Genomic DNA, 20,926 nt, shown 5'->3' on the forward strand with positions numbered 1-20,926 from the left:
ATCTCCCGGTGACTGAGGACAGAGGCTAGAGCTCTCTTTGGCCAGGGTTAGTTCTTCACTACATACTTGTACTTATATTGTTTTCTTTTTGCAAATTCTCTTCTTTTACTATTTATTCTCAAAAGGATAAAAGAATCTAAATATTCACTAAGAGGGGACTAGTAGAATAAGCCAGCTAGAAAAAAAATGGGGGATATACCTATAGACCATGAGGCGATGGCCAGTATGTTACTCAGCTGTCCATCCCTATAACAAAATACATGAGATAATTAACTTATAAAGAGAAAATGGTTATTTGGGGCTCAGTTTTGGAGGATCTAGTTCATGTTTGGGAAGACCCAGTATATTTAGGCTTCTTAGTGGGATTGCTGGGTGGCAATGATGGGGAGCACGTGGCCGAGAAAAACTGCTCACCTCGTGTCCAAGAAACAAAAGAGAAGATGAGGGGGCACAGTTCCCAAATCCCCTCCAAGTGTGTGCCCCCAGAGACCCAAAGACCTCTATTAATTCTCCCTCTGAAATCCTCTACCACATCCCAATAGTGCTACCCTGAGGACCAAACCTTGAATACACAGGTTGCTGGGACACTTAGCCAAACTGCTGAAAGGAACTATTTAGTGAAAAGAGAAAGACGATGTTCATAGCAGCACAATTCACAATAGCTAGACTGTGGAACCAACCCAGATGCCCTTCAATAGATGAATGGATAAAATAATGTGGCATTTGTACACAATGAAGTATTACTTTGCACTAAAAAATGACAAAATCATGGAATTTGCAGGGAAATGCATGGCATTAGAGCAGATTATGCTAAGTGAAGCTAGCCAATCCCTAAAAAAGAAATGCCAAATGTCATCTTTGAAATAAAGAGAGCAACTAAGAACAGAATAGGGAGAAAGAGCATGAGAAGAATATCACCATTAAACAGGGACAAGAGGGGGGAGAGAAAGAGAGAGAGAAGGGAAATTGCATGGTAAAGGAAGGAGACCCTCATTGTTATACAAAATTATATATAAGAGGAAGTGAGGGGAAAGGGAAAAAAACAAGAGAGAGAAATTAATTACAGTAGATGGGGTGGAGAGAGAAGATGGGAGGGAAGGGGAGGGGAGGGGGGATAGTAGAGGATAGGAAGGGAAGCAGAATACAACAGACACTAGTATGGCAGTATGTAAAAACGTGGATGTGGAACCCATGTGAATCTGCAATATGTATACAGGGTAAAAATGGGAGTTCATAATCTGCTTAAATCAAATGAATGAAATATGATATGTCAAGAGCTTTGTAAAGTTTTGAACAACTAATAATAAAAAAAGAAAAAAAAATTAAAAAAGAAAGAATAGAGAAAGTTGGAAAAGACCTGTACATGTCATATTTCCGTTTACCTGGAGGGGCTTGAATATGTAAACAGTCACTCATAATAAAGACACGAAGGAAGGTAATACTAGAAACCTTTTTAAAGGTCATCTTGGGGGGAAAAATAAGGTCATCTTGGGGAATAAGAGAATGAGGCATCTCCCATGTGCAGATGCAGTTTTTAAATAGTCCTTATTACTAAAAGGAGAAATGGCTTATTCCAGAGAAGGAAATACTCTACTCCTTGACTTGCAGTGGAGTCACAGCCTAATAAATCCATCATAAGTGGATAATGTGGGGCTGGGGTATGACTCAGTGATACAGCACTCACCTGCATACATTAGGCCCTGGGTTTGTTCCACAGTGTGTGTGCATGCGCGCACACACACACACACACACACACACACACACACACACTCACACATTTTTAAGTCAAAAATGCATTTAATAACCTCACCTACGGAATATCATAGCCTAGCCTTGCCTACCTTAAGCATGTTCAGAGAACTTACATTAGTCTACCACTGGGAAAAGTAATCTAATGTGAAGTCTGTTTTATAATGAAGTGTCAGGTATGTCACATAATTTATTGAATACTGTGCAGAAAATGAAGAGCAGACTGGCTGTATGGGTATACACTCACATCATCCCACAGTCAAAAGATTGTTAGGCTGGAGTGGTGACATGCCTGTAATTCCAGCAGCTACGGAGGCTGAGGCAGGAGGATTGAAAAATCAAGGCCAGCCAGACTCAGCAACTTAATGAGGCCCTAAGCAACTTAATGAGACCCTGTCTCAAAATTAAACATTTTTTTTAAAAGGGCTGGGTGTATTGCTCAGTGGTTAAGCTGAGAAAAAAAATTGTTAATTCACACCATCATTAAGTCAGTGACCCACTGTACACAAATGAGCCTGGGACATCTTGTCATGCCAGAGAGCAAGGGGACTGACCCGAGAGGACTGGTCATGTATGGAAGGATTCAGGGACCAGCTTCACTGGCCAGAGATGACATCATTGGAGCATCAACAAGGGCAATCATAGCCACAGGCTGAAACATGAAGTAAGCTGAACCCTGTGAGTTCCTAATGACATAAAGAGTTCAGCCAGAGGGGGCCTGAAAACCAATTCATTATTTGGAGAACTGGTAAATGAGGAGAAGACCCAACGTCTACCCCAACTTTAATCTCATTTAATCAAACTATATTCGGGATACCACCAGGTGGACAGCAGGAGGTTTCTCCTTACTGCCGTATTCCAGGTGAGAAGTGAAGAAGAAATGAAGCAGTAGAGCATGACCACGTGCAGTTCCTGCTGAGCTCATGGGTGAGGGCCAGGGCCACCGTGACTCCTGACATTATTGGGAAGAAAAAACCACGTGCCTCTGCCTCCCTGTAGCACCTATGATGTACCCAGGCCGAAAGTGAACTTGACAAGGTCTCTACACCTAAACAATCCCTGTGAAGAAGAGAGAAAGAAAAAAAGAAAGTGAGTGAGGGAGGGAAGGAGATGGAGTGAGAGAAAGAAAGAAAAGTGGGAAGGAGGGAAACAGAAGAAAAGGAAGAGGGAAGCCAGGTGCAGTGGCACAGACCTGTAACCTCAGCAGCTTGGGAGGCTGAGGCAGGAGGATGGCGAGTTCAAAGCCAGCCTCAGCTACAGTAAGGCGCTAAGCAATTCCGTGAGACCCTGTCTCTAAATAAAATACAAAATAGGGCTGGGGATGTGGCTCAAGGGTCGAGTGCCCCTGAGTTCAATCCCCAGTAATAAAACAAAAAAGGCGTGAAAAATTCCTCTAGGCATGGATTTTATTATTACATGCAAGTGTGTGGAGCGGTGATCATAGACACACCACATACAACGTGATTAGCATCGCCCTCCTCTTAAATATTCACCATTTCTTAGTGTCAGGAAGCTCAAATCTCCTCTCTTCTAGTTTCTTATAAATTTGTGATATGCTGTTGTAAACCACAATCGCCCCACTGTGATCTAACTGCACTTGAAACCTTTATTCTCCCCAGAATGTAGATTTGAAGAAGAGTTTTGATTCTCAAAAAGTGGGAGTACTGTTGATGCTTGGTATTCTTGTCCTAAAGTCCCTGGCCACTGAATTAGCCACGTTGACTGCTGCCCCTCAGGGTAGGTTCCTATTGGCTATGATCACATTTTCATCCACTGGTAAGGCTGCAGCCCTGTTCAATGTGCACTTCTGTTTCCCTCACTTAACTCACAGCTGACAGCACTGTATCTCCTGGCCCAGTGAAGCTTACGTAGCATATTTTCCCCACAGGTAAGTCCCAGATCTTGCTCTTAGGAACACTACACAGCACTTCAGTGCTTTCTTGGGGCCACTTGAAACAGCAAAATTTCCAAGAAAAAAAAATGCAAATATGCAAAAAAAAATCGTAGACTCAATAGAAAAGGACACTTGTTTGTAGCAAGTGAGAACTGAAGCAAAAAGTCAGAGTACCACTTTGAATGATCTCAGCTGGGGGTGTGCATGTGAAAGGACCCAAGGCTTGGCAGTTCTGCCGATGTCTGCAAATTCCTGCAAAAGCGCTATGAGAATTGAGTACTGCGGGTATTGGTTTTGGAGTTGCACATACGTTTTAGCAGGTTGTCAAATTCACAGAATCTGGAGGAATGAGGAGTAATTGTATTTCATAGACCCAGGATAGTAGCTAGGTAAACGGACTTGCTCCAGGTAGGCCATGTTTGAAAGGGCCATGGTGGTTTTCCAGTGATAAAGACCTTTGATGCAGCCATAAGAAGTCTGTGCAAGCTTCTCTGCCCACCCGAGAATCTTCCTCCACGGTGTGGAACAACCCCCGCCCCAGTGCTGTCTCTAGACAGCGGATGGTCCTGTAGCCATAGGGTTAGTGCTGCCCACCTCATCCACAGGTCCCACACAGTACCCAGATCCATCTATACCTGATGCCTTACTCTTTCCCAGCCACTTACTTGTCTGTCAGTCTCCTGGATGTGCCTTGGGTGCTCAGAAAAGATGTGTCAACTGACAGACACCAGGCTCTCAGCTGGACCGCTGAACTCGAAGTGAAATACAGGAGAAAGACTGGGTGTTTGGGGATGGAGGTGGAAGGATGTGTCACTCTAGGCCGGTTGGGGAAAAGTAAACAATTAAACTAGGAGGATCTGAGGCGGGTTTAATTTAAAGGATGACTTATAAAAGGACAGGGGCTCTAGAATAATCTTTAGGGCTAGCCAGGCTGATCTGGCACCCTCCTCAGCCCACTCCCCAGGCCAAAGGAAGAGGGAGACACAGCTGCTTCCGCGAGGAGGAGCAGGGAGGATGGAGACATGTCTGCCTTCAGAGGGGCCAGAGCAGAGTAAGAAGGCAAAGCCCTCTGTCCAGAAGGCACGGTCACTGAGAGGTATTACAGTGTCTTCAGGGGGTCCTCCTCCTTTCCCTCTTCCTCTCTCGCGTTTTCTGTTCTCCTTCTCTCTCTCTGTCATGTTGCTTTTCATTGACTATTTAGAGTCGCACTCCCTCCAGAGAGGTTACAGACCCTCGCAGGCATCTGCTCTGGATCTTAGCAGACCCTTCCTCCCCACTGCAGGGTTCTGCTGCCTCCAGCCACAGGACTGGGTGGATGTGTCACGCCCCAGCAGGAGGCGAGCAAGTGGAGCCAGGCATCCTCCATTCCCAAGTGCTGTCACCCCAGCCAACATGGCAGGAAAAGCAACCCCCCAGGAATTAAAACCTTCATCCCAGGATGCACCAGGCACCCGCATGAACTGGGGAAAAGGCTCAACCCTTCAAGAGGTGCCTATGGAAATGGCCAGGGTGCTGCCGACTTGTGAGATGGTGGAGGACGGCCACAGCCATGCCCCAGGTGTGGGAACCCTACCCTAACCCCCCATGCACCCACACCTTACTTGGGGGGTAGCATGGCAGCAGTTGCTGCACCAGGGGAGAAGGGAAGGCCATGTGAGGCCAGGGCACTCAGTGGGAAATCAGGTGGCTGAGAGCCCACCTTGGGAGATGGGCCTCTCCTGAGGCAAGGCTCCAGGTTCTGGCACATGCTCTGATATCCCGATTGAACTTCCCTTTAAAATGCAAACTCAAAGCAAATGATTAAGAATTTCAAGATGGCCACTGCAGAGCCAGGGCCATTCTGCATGTGGGACCCTGTGTAGCTGTGCCAGTCCTACACCTATGAAGCCATCCCTGAGAGGAGAGGGACAAGATCAGCTGGAGATGACACTCCAGAAGGGCAGGCAGGGAATAAGACCCCACCCTCGCTTTCCTCCCCATTTCTGGGTGGGTCTCTTCAATGGGAGAACCCAGATGCCAGCCAGAAGGCAAGATTGCCAGTGGAACAGAATCTACAGAGGTCAGCCTCCTGGGGCCGATGGAAGGATGAAAGATGTGGAGAGTCTAATCCCACCCAGTCTGAACCTCCGCCCCTCAATATTCACTCTTTAATATGGGTGGGAAAGAGCTACCATATCACTGGAAGCTAATGTCAGCTTGGTCATTGGTATGGTCTGAATGCTTGTGTCCCCCAGATTCATGTGTGGATCCCTAACCCCCCATATGATGGTCTTAAGAGGTGAAGCCTCAGTGACATGAGGATGGGGCTTTCAGGAATGCAATTGGTGTCCTTATAAATTTCCATTGTTTATAAGCTACCCTACCTATGCTAGTTTGTTACAGGCACACTCCCACATGAAACAGAAAGGGAGCCACCAGCGACATCCTCTATATAAAGTAGTGGGACTGCAGGCAACAATGAAGTGACAGTAGCATGACTGCAGAAACCCTGCTTCTGTAGCTGGTCCCAGGACCTACGGGGTAATGACATCCCTTCACCTGCTCCATGATGCCCCAAGCCTTTGCTAAACAGAGATCTTTAGCTGGCAGAGTGATCCCACCTTCCTCTCCTATGGGAACTCCACTGGCAGTCCCATCTTACTTGGGTTGCTATAGTTTTTTTCCATAAACTTGTACAGTGGGACATGGAAATATAATAAGAGATGTCCAATGCACCTCCAAGACTCCAGACCTGGCTCTCCCTGCCCCACTGTAGAGCAGATCTTCCCTTGGCCATTGGGACTACTAGCATAGGCAACATAGCACCCCTCCCTCTTCATGTTGTTTGGCAGCACGAGGGGCCCAGAATAGGCAGGGATATTCCACTTGCAATGCTTTGGTACCTGGTAGCGAGAGTCTCCCTTAAGTTCCAACACTGCTTTGGTTTGGAAGAGTGTATCCCACAGGTCCATGAGTTGGAAGCTGGGTCTGCAGGGTGATGCTATGGGGAGGTCCTACGGGCCTTTAGGAAGTAGGGCCTAGGTCACTGAGGGAGCACCCCAAGGTACATTCTGGGACCTCATGCCCATCCTCTCTTTTTCTTTGCTTCCTAGCTCATGGTGTCAGCAGTTTGTTCCATTGTGCACTCCAAAGCCCCAAAGTAGTGGGGGAGTCACAAGGTCTAGGGATGGATCCTCCAGAACCATGAGCCCAAATAAACCTTTGGGCTATTATTACCTTCTATCCCTGGCTAAAGGAAATACCTTGCACAGGAACCTATTTTGAGCAAGGGTCAGGAAGGCAAGGGAATGGATGTCTGGCACCCACAGGAAGGGCTATCTTGCTAGCTGGCTTGTTGAGCACCTTCTCTGTGTCAGGTGTCCCCTGGTGGTCATCCAAAACAGGTCCACTCATGAGCCAGGAATGGGATGGTTTCAGAAAATTCTCCCGGTCCTCCTGAGCATGCAAGTGCAGGCTGAGAGAGAGGCAGGGAGCTGGAGGAGAGGCCAAGGGAATTTTGAGCTGGTTGCTCACACAGTCTCCCTGGGCCCTTGAACAGGCCCAGGCCCAGTCTCTCACTTATTATTCTCTCTTAAAAATGAGGCACTGCTGTATATACCCAGTTATCAGCCATCAGTAATATTCCTTTCACAACAGTCCACTCAGGCTCCAGAGTCCTTGAGATCCCACAGGCAGGAGTGTAGCTTCTACTTGGGTTGACCAGCAACACAGGAAGTGCTGTACTAAGAGCATTTGCCACAGAGGAAGATGGGAGGTCTCCCTTGCAGTGCTCTACATGGGGCTCAGCAGAAGCTCCACATCTCATCCTCGTCACTGCCACAGATACTCCCAGTGCCAGAGCTGGCTCCATGATAATAACCAGGGGCAGAGCAGCTCGCCAGTCAGTTTCATGAGCTGCCTGGCTGGAGTAGCACCCCAACCCCTAGACCCAAAGAGACCGGCCACTAGATGTATTGCCAAGCGCAGCTACTTCCCATTCACTTTAGAAGGGATATCCTGACCTGCACAGACCACTGGACACCTGGACACTCACCATGCAGCTTGACCCTGAACTTAGCTGTTTCTATGACCTTCTGACTTGTACCTGACCTACAAAGGCACCCACAGTTCCTACTATTTCCTGTTGCCAGCTCTTTGCCATAAATGGACCAGCATGCTATTTTGCAGGATTTCAAGATTGTCAAGGTTCCTCTGAACAAATGGACTGAAGCAAGACAGTGAAAATATAAGGCTGTCCCTGCAATAGAAATGCAAATTGCTGTTGACTTCTCCTCTGACAAGAATGGGAAAGAGAGCCTTTACCAGGTCAATCAAACGGCATGGTGAATGCCAAAAATCCATGTGCAGAGCTGCAAACTTCAGACTTCAAACTACAGTCCAACCACTCCAACATAACTGTAGCATTGTCTAACTTGAAGACATATATATTTTACTATATAAATATATTTTGCCATTTGTCTATGCTTAGTAACAAATTTGCATTTTTTTATTTGATATAACAAAGGCTTTGATGTAATTTTTCTTAGATTTTGCATTTTTCATCATTATTGCTTAACCTCAAACATATTGATTCTTATATAATTGTATTAGTATTATGAACAATCACATGAAATGTTGTGAATATAATTATAGCGCTTTTTTCCATTTAGTATGAACCTTTCCATCAGTGTGGAAAACTAAGAAAATTTCTTCCCGCTGTATAATCTGGGATTTGTAGCTTAAAGTTTGTTTTTCTGGAGTGCCTGAAAGGTAGGCGAACCGGCGACCCACGGGCAGGTCAGGCCCAGCAACCTGCCGAGTGACAGAGCTGCCACACGTGCCTGCAGGGAAGGTGGACCTGCGACCCACCAGCAGGACAGGTCCAGCGGCCTGCTGAGGGGCAGGCCCGTCCCCTCCCCCAGTGCCTGCAAGGTAGGCAGGACTGTGACCACGGCAGATCAGGCCCAGTTGCCTGCTGAGGGGCGGAGCCACCCCCTCCCCCCACACCTGCAAGGTAGGCGGACCTGCGACCCGTTGGGAGGTTAGGCCCAGCAACCTGCGGAGTGACAGAGGTGCCCCTCGCACCTGCTGGGTAGGCTGACCTTTGACCGGCCAGCAGAGCAGACCTAGGGCCCGCCAGCGTGGTAGACGGATCATACCAATTGGAGGAGGATCACAGCCACTACCTGCCCTGCAAGGGAGATTTTTCAACTATAGAAGAGCAATATAAATAAATAGAGGGAAAATTTCAAAAACACAACAATTTCACCAAGCAGAAAGAAACGCCAGCAGTATGAAAAGACAAGGAAAGAAAGGACCACAGGCAATGCAGGTCAACTCAACTTTAGAAGATGTAATAGCTGCAACAGATGGAATGTCAGATAGAGAGGTCAGGATATATATGCTTCAGATGATCTAGAGTCTCAAGGAAGACATGAGACAGCAAAATCAGACAATGAAAGATCACATTGACAAGGAAATACATAAACAAATCCAGGAAGTAAAAGATCAATTTCACAGGGAGATAGAGGAAATAAAAAACAAACAAATAGAAATTCTAGAAATGCAGGAAGCAATAAACCAGCTTAAAAACTCAATTGAGAATACTACCAGCAGAGTGGATCACTTAGAAGATAGAACATCAGACAATGAAGACAGAGTATTTCAACTTGAAAAGAACATAGACAGCTCAGCAAGTCTGCTAAGAAACCATGAGCAGAACATCCAAGAAATATGGGATAATATCAAAAGACCAAACTTAAGAGTCATTGGGGTACAGAAAGGCACAGAGCTCCAAACCAAAGAAATAAACAATCTATTCAGTGAAATAATACGAGAAAACTTCCCAGACTTGAAGAATGAGACAGAATCCCAAATCCTAGAAGCCTACAGGACGCTGAATGTGCAAAGTCATAAGAGATCCACACCTAGACACATTATAATGAAGATTTCCAACATACAGAATAAGGAGAGAATTTTAAAAGCTACAAGAGAAAGGAAGCAGATTACATTTAGGGGTAAACCAATCAGGATAACAGCTGATCTCTCAACACAGACTCTAAAAGCTAGAAGATCCTGGAATAACATATTTTAAACGCTAAAAGAAAATGGGTTCCAACCAAGAATCATGTATCCGGCGAAATTAAGCTTCAGGATGGAAGATGAAATTAAAACATTCCATGATAAACAGAAGTTAAAAGAATTTGCAGCTAGAAAACCATCTCTTCAAAAATTCCTTGGCAAAACACTACAGGAAGAGGAAATGAAAAACAACAATGAAAACCAACAGTGGGAGCTAGGACAGTAAAGGGGGGAAAATAATCAAAGAGGAAAACAAATCAGGTTTAGTAGCATTAATAAACAAATATGGCTGGAAGAACAAACCATATCTCAATAATAACCCTAAATGTTAATGGCTTAAACTTATAAATTAAGAGACACAGGCTAGTTGAATGGATCACAAAACAAGACCCAACAATACGCTGCCTACAGGAGACGCATTTGATAGGAAAAGATATACATAGACTGAAGGTGAACGGTTGGGAAAAATCATATCACTCATATGGACTGCGGAAACAAGCAGGAGTGTCCATACTCATGTCAAATAAAATAGATTTCAAGCCAAAGTTAATCAAAAGGGATAAAGAGGGACACTACATACTGCTCAAGGGAACCATACACCAACAAGACTTAACAATCATAAATATATATGCCCCAAACAACGGTGCTGCTATGTTCATCAAGCAAACTCTTCTCAAGTTTAAGAGTCTAATAGACCACCATACAATAATCATGGGAGACTTCAACACACCTTTCTCACCACTGGACAGATCTTCCAAACAAAACTTGAATAAGGAAACTATATAACTCAATAACACAATTAACAACCTAGACTTAATTGACATATATAGAATATACCACCCAACATCAAGCAGCTACACTTTTTTCTCAGCAGCACATAGATCCTTCTCAAAAATAGATCATATATTATGTCACAGGGCAACTCTTAGACAATATAAAGGAGCAAAGATAATACCATGCATCTTATCTGATCATAATGGAATGAAACTGAAAATCAATGATAAAAGAAGGAAGGAAAAATCATGCATCACTTGGAGAATGAACAATAGGTTACAGAATGATCAATGGGTTTGAGAAGACATCAAGGAGGAAATTAAAAAATTCTTAGAGTTAAATGAAAACACAGACACAACATATCAGAATCTATGGGACACATTGAAAGCAGTTCTAAGAAGAAAATTCATTGCTTGGAGTTCATGCATTAAAAAAAGAAAAAACCAACAAATAAATGATCTCATACTTCATCTCAAAATCCTAGAAAAAGAAGAGCAAAACAACAGCAAAAGAAGAAGAAGGAAAGAAATAATTAAAATCAGAGCTGAAATTAATGAAATTGAAACAAAAGAAACAATTGAAAAAATTGACAAAACGAAAAGTTGGTTCTTTGAAAAAAATAAATAAAATTGACAGACCCTTAGCCATGCTAGCGAAGAGAAAAAGAGAGAGAACTCAAATTACTAGCATACGGGATGAAAAAGGCAAGATCACAACAGATACTTCAGAAATACAGAAGATAATCAGAAATTATTTTGAATCCTTATACTCCAATAAAATAGAAGATAGTGAAGGCATCGATAAATTTCTTAAGTCATATAATCTGTCCAGATTGAGTCAGGAGGATATAGACAACCTAAACAGACCAATATCAATTGAGGAAATAGAAGAAACCATCAAAAGATTACCATCTAAGAAAAGCCCAGGACCGGATGGGTATACAGCAGAGTTTTACAAAACCTTTAAAGAGGAACTAATACCAATACTTTTCAAGCTATTTCAGGAAATAGAAAAAGAGGGAGAACTTCCAAATTCATTCTACGAGGCCAACATCACCCTGATTCCGAAACCAGACAAAGACACTTCAAAGAAAGAAAACTACAGACCAATATCTCTAATGAACCTAGATGCAAAAATCCTCAATAAAATTCTGGTGAATCGGATACAAAAACATATCAAAAAAATTGTGCACCAAGATCAAGTAGGATTTATCCCTCGTATGCAAGGCTGGTTCAATATACGGAAATCAATAAATGTTATTCACCACATCAATAGACTTAAAAATAAGAACCATATGATCATCTCGATAGATGCGGAAAAAGCATTCGACAAAGTACAGCATCCCTTTATGTTCAAAACTCTCGAAAAACTAGGGATAACAGGAACATACCTCAACATTGTAAAAGCAATTTATGCTAAGCCTCAGGCTAGCATCATTCTGAATGGAGAAAAATTGAAGGCATTCCCTCTAAAATCTGGAACAAGACAAGGATGCCCTCTCTCACTACTTCTGTTCAACATAGTTCTCGAAACACTGGCCAGAGCAATTAGACAGACGAAAGAAATTAAAGGCATAAAAATAGGAAAAGAAGAACTTAAATTGTCACTATTTGCAGATGACATGATTCTGTACCTAGCAGACCCAAAAGGGTCTACAAAGAAACTATTAGAGCTAATAAATGAATTCAGCAAAGTGGCAGGTTATAAAATCAACACGCATAAATCAAAGGCATTCCTGTATATCAGCGACAAATCCTCTGAAATGGAAACAAGGACAACCACTTCGTTCACAATATTCTCAAAAAGAATAAAATACTTGGGAATCAACCTAACAAAAGAGGTGAAAGACTTATACAATGAAAACTACAGAACCCTAAAGAGAGAAATTGAAGAAGACCTTAGAAGATAGAAAAATATACCCTGTTCATGGATAGGCAGAACTAACATCATCAAAATGGCGATATTACCAAAAGTTCTCTATAGGTTTAATGCAATGCCAATAAAAATCCCAAAGGCATTTCTTGTAGAAATAGAGAAAGCAATCATGAAATTCATATAGAAGAATAAAAGACCCAGAATAGCAAAAACAATACTAAGCAGGAAGTGTGAATCAGGTGGTATAGCGATTCCAGATTTCATACTATACTACAGAGCAATAGTAACAAAAACAGCATGGTACTGGTACCAAAACAGGCAGGTGGACCAATGGTACAGAATAGAGGACACAGAAACCAACCCACAATACTACAACTTTCTTATATTTGATAAAGGGGCTAAAAGCATGCAATGGAGGAAGCATAGCATCTTCAACAAATGGTGCTGGGAAAACTGGAAATCCATATGCAACAAAATGAAACTGAATCCCTTTCTCTCGCCATGCACAAAAGTTAACTCAAAATGGATCAAGGAGCTTGATATCAAATCAGAGACACAGCATCTGATAGAAGAGAAAGTTGGCTACGCCTACATGCTGTGGGGTTGGGCTCCAAATTCCTCAATAGGACACCCATAGCACAAGAGTTAACATCTAGAATCAACAAATGGGACTTACTCAAACTAAAAAGTTTTTTCTCAGCAAAAGAAACAATAAAAGAGATAAACAGGGAGCCTACATCCTGGGAACAAATCTTTAATCCACACACTTCAGATAGAGCCCTAATAACCAGAATATACAGAGAACTCAAAAAATTAGACAATAAGATAACAAATAACCCAATCAATAAATGGGCCAAGGACCTGAACAGACACTTCTCAGAGGAGGACATACAATCAGTCAACAAGTACATGAAAAAATGCTCACCATCTCTAGCAGTCAGAGAAATGCAAATCAAAACCACCCTAAAATACCATCTCACTCCAGTAAGATTGGCAGCCATTATGAAGTCAAACAACAATAAGTGCTGGCGAGGATGTGGGGAAAAGGGTACACTTGTACATTCTTGGTGGGACTGCAAATTGGTGCAGCCAATTTGGAAAGCAGTATGGAGATTTCTTGGAAAGCTGGGAATGGAACCACCATTTGACCCAGCTATCCCCCTTCTCGGTCTATTCCCTAAAGACCTAAAAAGAGCATGCTACAGGGACACTGCTACATTGATGTTTATAGCAGCACAATTCACAATAGCAAGACTGTGGAACTAACCTAGATGTCCTTCAATAGACGAATGGATAAAAAAAAATGTGGCATTTATACACAATGGAGTGTTACTCTGCATTAAAAAATGACAAAATCATAGAATTTGGTGGGAAATAGATGGCTTTAGAGCAGATTATGCTAAGCGAAGCTAGCCAAGCCCTAAAAAACAAATGCCAAATGTCTTCTTTGATATAAGGAGAGTAACTAAGAACAAACTAGGGAAGAAGAGCACGAGAAGAAGACCAACATTAAACAAGGAGGAGAGGTGGGAGGGAAAGGGAGAGAGAAGGGAAATTGCATGGAAATGGAAGGAGACCCTCAGGGTTATACAAAACTACATACAAGAGGAAGTGAGGGGAAAGGGAAAAATAATACAAGGGGGAGAAATGAATTACAGTAGTGGGGGTAGAGAGAGAAGAGGGGAGGGGAGGGGAGGGGAGGGGGGATAGTAGAGGATAGGAAAGGCAGCAGAATACAACAGACATGAGTATATCAATATGTAAATCAATGGAAGTGTAACTGATGTGATTCTGCAAGCTGTATACGGGGTAAAATGGGAGTTCATAACCCACTTGAATCAAAATGTGAAATATGATATATCAAGAACTATGTAATGTTTTGAACAACCAACAATAAAAAAAAATAAATCTGATCAGTAAAAAAAAAAGTTTGTTTTTCTGTGAATAAAATGTACTCAATAAATGCTTATATAATTATATCAAAATGGATTCTGCTGTCATGTATGACTAAAAAGAACCAATAAATTAAAAATATATTCAAAAATTCAAATAAAAAGATGGAAAAAAACCTATGGTGTTTAGAAATGAAATATTTGAGAGGTGATTAGGATTAAATAAATTCACCCCAGTGAATTCCCCATGATTGGATACAGGTGACTTTATAAAGGGAGGGGAGTGGAGATTTCGGAGGATACCCATCCTTACACTTATGGTTCTCGCCATGTGAAGCTCTGCCCTGGCTCGGGACTCTGCCAGCAAGAAGACCATCCTCAGCTGCTGCCCTTGCCCCTGATGTAGACCTACGAAACAAACCTCTCCTCTTTATACTCCTCCACTCTGGTACTGTGTTATTAGCAACGGTGAATGGATTAATAGAAGGCAAATGCTCTGTTTTAATCAGATCACAGATTTATCTTTTATGGGCACATTCAAGTATAAAGTGACCACTTTACTGCTCAGGGCCTGAGAGTTGCAGAGGAAGGTAACGTCATTTATATACTTTAAATGAATTTACATAAGCAGCAAAGGTTCAGTATGGTACATGATAATGTCTTTTCCCTTGGTAAGTGCTTCAAACAGCAAACTCAACAGCAGAAATTAATGTATCCTTCAAAAGACACTCTGTAATCAATTAACTCATGACATTTGACTATTCAGCCTATTATTAATCCAAATTTAATATTCACCTCAAAACCAGTTTGCCATTATCAAATCCACTAAAATGTCCTACTGAAACAATTTTCCAAGGTGAAAAAAATACAAAGATTCAAGCTGGGGACATGTTGGCTTCTTAAGAGGGATTTTAAGATTGTAGATCTTTGTGTCTTCCCAGCAGCTCTCTGAATATGACCCCAGTTTCCTCATGTTAAAATACGGGCATTGCATAGTCTGGCTGGCTCTGCAGGTCTAAGGCTCCCATGTCCAGAATCTGCCTATTTTTAGCCCAAGGCATCTTAGAGATGAGGCCACAATTCCAAATGAGATTCAAATTTGCAACAACACTAGTGGCCCAGGTACACAGTCTCAGAAAAAGACTCCGAAATGACTTAAAATTAACACATCATACCAACATTTTGTTTTATAAGTGAGAAAACTTAATTAAGGAGAAATTTCATGTTATTTTATGATTAACCTACTTATCTTTCAAAATTCAGTTCTGAGCTGGAGGTACACAGCTCAGTGGCAGAATGCGTGCCTCATCAGTGGGAGGTCCTGGGTTCCATGCCCAGCACTGCAGAGAGGAAGAAGAGGAAGAGGAAAAGGGAAGGAAGAGGAGGACAGGGGGGAAAAGAGAGGACCTGAGAGGAGAGACTGATTTAATTTAGCCATTCACCCAGTAGATACAGCTGACCACTCCCTACTGTCATTAACATCAAATATTCACTGTGTGTCAGTTATCTGCCAGTCCCTGTTCTAAGCATTTAGGATTCATGATGCACAGTGGAGACGAAAATCCTTGCTCTCAAGTGGCTTATATTCTAGGTAGGGGGGAGGGCCGGAGGCACTGCACTGTAAATGTAATAAGTAAATCATGCTGTATGTGGCAGGGAGCCAGGACTAGAGGGAGACAGAAAAGGATCATGGGGATCAGGAACACCAAGAGTGGGAATGGCTGAGTTTGTGAGTGACTTATTTAGTTAGTTAGTTTTGAGTTTGAGATTTTTACCTAGTCTGATAGCTTCATAAAGAGGTGAAAGTTGATTTAAAAAAAAAAAAACTTATAGGAGATGGGGAAACGAGTCAGGGAGTATCTAGAAGAAGAAGAACGGCAGGGTCCCACCCTGTGAACATTCTCCACCAGTTCAGGTCACAGTGAGCAGGCTCTTGAGAGATAAGGCTAGGGAAGCTGGTCATACAGAGCCCTGGGGCCACCACAGAGGCTTTTACACTCCAGGGTTTGAGTAGAGCAGTGACATGATACAACTTCTTCCCTGCAGGCCCACCTGCTCTTGTTGCTGTGTGGGGAATAGAACATGGTGGACAGGAAGTGAAGCTCTGAAAGCCGGTGGGGGCTGTTGCAGCCCCTCAGGTAAGAGGCCAGGACTGCTTGGACCCAGGGCGGTAGCGGAGGTCGGCTCTGTCCTGAAAACACAACAGGGTGAGCTAAGAGATGAGATGACACTAATGGGAAACATGAGTAATGTGTTTCCTTAAGTTTTGTGAGCAAACAAATCAAACCTGAGGACAGGGTTGTGGGAACTCCTGATTTATACCTGTCAGAAGTATAAGTGACAACCTACCACTTGAAACTGGCAATTTGAAGGGAGCGGGGTGTGGTCAGAGTCTTGTGATTCTGAGCTCTCAACTTGTAGTATCTGACACTATTTGCAGATAGAATTGGAGGACATTCAACTGCTGGTGTTCACTGCAGAACTGGTTGGTGTGTGGGGCTTCTCCCACATCTGATGTCTGAAGTACTGAGCGTCTGCATAAGAGGTAGTTGGTATTGAAAGCCAGAGTGGGAAAGTGTTTTCCCCACACTGTGTAACACATTGCTGCAAACTTTGCAACTTAAAACAATACACCCTATTCTCTCACACTTTCCATGGGCCAGGAGTCTTTAGCTAGGTCCTCTGTTAAAAGTTTCACAAGGCTGCAACTAAGGTGCCAGGCTGTGTTTTCATCTGGAGGCCCCAGGGAGGAAAATCTGCTTCCAAGCTCATTCAGGTTGCAGACAGTTGGTTTATTTGTGGTTGTAGAATAAGGGATCTAGCTGTTATCTTGGAGCACCCCGCCATTCCCAGGGGTCACTCACAGTTCTTTGATGTCAACTCCTTCAACACTTCCTCCCTTTTCATCAAGCTGTAAGGAAAGTCTTCAATGTAACATAAAGCAATCATAGGTGACACCATATCACCTTTGCTTTATTCTATTAGTTAGAAGCAAGTCTCTGGATCTGCACACTTAAGTACCTGAACACCAGGAAGTGGGACACACGCGGGAACACAGTGACCTGTATCATTAGAAGTGTGTGTGCCCCTCATCTCAACAATTCTGTCTCCTGTTAGCTCTGGCATAGCATGGCTAGTGTGACAAAAGAACTTCATTTTCTTTTTAATTTTTTTTTTTGGTTGCTGACAGACTTTTATTTTATTTATTTTTTATGCAGTGCTTAGAATCAAACCCTGTGCCTCACCCATGCTGGGCAAGAGCACTTCCACTGGGCCCCAGCCCCAGCCCCATCCCTAAGAACTTCATTTTCAATTTAAAGAAATCTAATGACCAATTTAATTTAAAAACCCATAGTAAACTCAGTTTCAGGAAAAAAATGTGTAAGTAAATGAGACTTCTTTTTCAACTGTAAATTTTATAAAACTAGATACAGTCAAGTATCTCCACTGAAAACTCAGTGTTTAAATAGTATGATTGATGTTAATTGTAAAGATATACACCAAGTTTCAAAGACAATACAAAACCCAGAAATCTCTTAAATAATTTCCAAACTGATGTTGAAATGATAAGATATATTATTAAAAACAATTTTATCTGCTTATACTTATTTTTGAAAGAAACGAGTTACCAGAGGATTTTAAGTTGCACACGTGGTTCAAATTCTATTGCTGAGCAAAAATAAAAAGGTGCTGAGCTTACCCTTGGCAAGACACCAATGTCAGCTAATAGTGCAAGGAACTATTCCTTTAGGTTCCTGGTGGACCTAAAGCTACAGCATAATTATTTGAAGTTAAAGTGTGTGTTACTAACCTTTTCTTTTTTTCTGTTTCCAACAGCTTGCTGAAGAGGGATGTAGAATACTGGAAAGAAAAAAGTTCTTGCACTTTATGAATCTATTTTTAAAATAAAAAAAAATTAAACATCTTTGAACCTTTTTTTTTTTCCTTTAAGGGAAAGGGATCTTTTGCCTTCTGTTAAGTTTGCTGTATCAAGAGATTCTGGATTCTTAAGCTTATGCATTAGCAGTTTTCAACAAGTAACTTCTTTCCTATGGAATCTATGCGGGGTCGTTGGTACAGCCACAAGGCAGAGTTCTCCAGGGAACCATTATGGGTCCTTTTGTTGGACCAGGAAAGCAAGGATCTGTGTACACATAACTGAGGTAAGGATGATGTATGTAAGACCTTTGCACTTCAGAGAGTGATAGTGTACCAAGTACAGAGTAGACATTTCTATTGGCAGAAGTCTCCTGTATGTCTCATTATGGAATATACATGTGAACAAGAAATGTTATCGAAAAGAGCTTGGTGATAAATTCTGTAAATCAAGAGTGAGTGACTAGGTCCACTGTTACTTTTTATTTGCAGGTGATGCTTTCTAGCACACCACCCAATCCCGCAGTCTGTCTGGGCACAATTCAGGAGCCACTTGTCAAAAGAAACTAACTATATTTTTAGAACTACAAACACCAAACAAAACAGCTCCTCAGGAAAAAAACCTCAGAGCCCAACTGCCACCACTGGTTTCCACAAGCCTCTCACCCACACAAACCTCACCACCTCCCACAATCCTTTTTCTCTTGAGGCCGATTGGCTGGGTGGCATGGGCGGAGCCAAAGAAGTCCCCCAATGAGCAGCTCCGTGGTCTGAAAGGGCAGGGAAACAGCCCAATGAGCAGCTCCGTGGAGGAGCCAATCAGCTAGATGTTGCTGGGGCCGCTGTGAGCCAATCATCAGCTGGCAGTCTGAAGGGCAGGGAAACAGCCCAATGAACATCACTGCAGAGGAGCCAATCAGCTAGATGTTGCTGGGGCCACAGTGAGCCAATCATCAGCTGGCAGCTGGAAGTTTGCTGGGGCCCCTTTGGCTGTGGCTCTCAACAACCCTTGCTCATTCTTATAAAGATGACTTTTGTGTCTCAGCTCCATAGCAACATAAGGAAATTTAGAAAAGGTGTTCCTACAGATAATCTATTAAAGTCACACTACTTCCAACTTTGTTCTTTTTCATTCTGTGAATGCAGTACAAAAGGACCCAAAGGATGGTTCTTAGAGCTTCATCCTGTCGGCTCCAGTTGGCTGAATCTTTCTAGTTACCATCTTTCATTGAGGCTCAGAGTTAAAGCTCTTCAAGACACAGTAGGTTTCTTGAGGTCCATGTTGCCCTCCAACTATTGGAATGTTCCTGGTTAAGTATCTGGGTTCTGACAAGTTCTGCCTCTGGACCTGTTCCTGTACCCTGTTCCTGGTGGACCTGGTCTTTCCAGGTTCTTTCCTCATTGCTTGCATGCAGCGCCCTGGTGTACTCAGCCCCCTCTCCTGTCCCATATCTAGGCATCCCTGCCTATGGGCTTGTGCTGCTCATTCCCATGTCCCTTTGTTTCCCATGGATCTTCACCCATTCTGTGCCACTCCTAATCTCATTTTCTGTGCCTATTATCTCTTTATGCTCTATGTACATGTGTCCCCATCTCTGTAGTGGGGAATCCCCCTTGATATTCTGTCACCTTTTTCTTACCTTTACTCAAATTAGTTTTTCTCCCCTGAAATGCTTTCTCACATAGAGGCAGTACCCTTTGCTATGTTAAGCAAAACTGGAAACAGGAGGTTGGGAGCCAGGAGTCACAACAGTAGATATCCTGGATATGACATACTGCTGACATGAAATAAATACCCCACCCCCACTTGCCATGCCATTTAATCACAACATCTACTTGTCTTGGTTGACTCACTCTTCTATCTTGTCTTCCTTTCTGCCCCATATGGGCTTCTCAGACCACCTACCACATTCCACATTGCTTTAGCTAAACCCTGGATCTTCTCTTCAACAGACTTGGACCTCATTTCATACTTGGCTTTGATCTCAGCAGGTGAACCCTTCATGTTTAGGGCAGCTGACATCAGTAAAAGTGCCAACTCAAGACCACTGGTTATCCTATCCTCCAGTTCACCTTGTCAGTCATCCTGGGCTTCCTTATCACATTAAACTCTATCCCCAATTACACATTTACCCCTCAACACTGTTGTTGCCACCTAACTTACCAGAGGAAGACACTTCACCTTTCTTATGTGGCCTACCATAAGTGGGTTCTATTGTATATCCTTCTGGTGTCCCAGTAATGTTTCTTCCCAGTGTATATCTCATTCCTAGGAGATTGCTCTCCATCACATGAGAAGATAAAGGCCATGAGGTGGGAATTCCCTTAGCTCTCAATGATCTGACTAGAGCAGTGGTTTTCAACAGGGCCATCCATTACGATCATCTAAAGAACCTTCCCAATACGAATCCCTGAAATTTTGCTGCATGTAGTTGGTCTGGGCGTTAGGATTATAAAGCTCCCCAGCTAACTCTAATGCTCAGCAGAGGTTGAGACCCGGTGGTTCAGGCTCTGCTGCATGACCTTTCCTTTACTGTTGGGGACCGCAAATCAAGTCAAGATGGCGCCTGGCATTTTGCCAGGAGGAGTGAGTTGTGAGGCAACGCCACTGAGCCATTAAGATGATGGAAATTCCTTATTGGCTGATTGCTGTATCTGGATGATGGTAACTAACTGAGTCAAGCTGTGTGTAATCAGTTAGGTATATATATGGCTGTTGTCCCGCAATAAAGCAGTTCCTGCTTCAACCTTCAAGTTGCTTGTCACCTCCCGGTTATTTTGCCCAGCCAGACTACAGCACTTTCCT

The 20,926-nt window shown here is 43.0% G+C and overlaps 1 protein-coding gene across 1 annotated transcript in view; it reads left to right on the forward strand.

Annotated features, from left to right (window-relative positions):
- Positions 1–20,926, forward strand: part of LOC101961704 (nephrocystin-1-like) — a 75,016-nt gene that overhangs the window by 23,353 nt on the left and 30,737 nt on the right. The gene's annotated exons all lie outside the window — the stretch shown is intronic.

The sequence above is a fragment of the Ictidomys tridecemlineatus genome, chromosome 12, assembly GCF_052094955.1.
Source record: "Ictidomys tridecemlineatus isolate mIctTri1 chromosome 12, mIctTri1.hap1, whole genome shotgun sequence".
NCBI lineage: Eukaryota > Metazoa > Chordata > Mammalia > Rodentia > Sciuridae > Ictidomys > Ictidomys tridecemlineatus.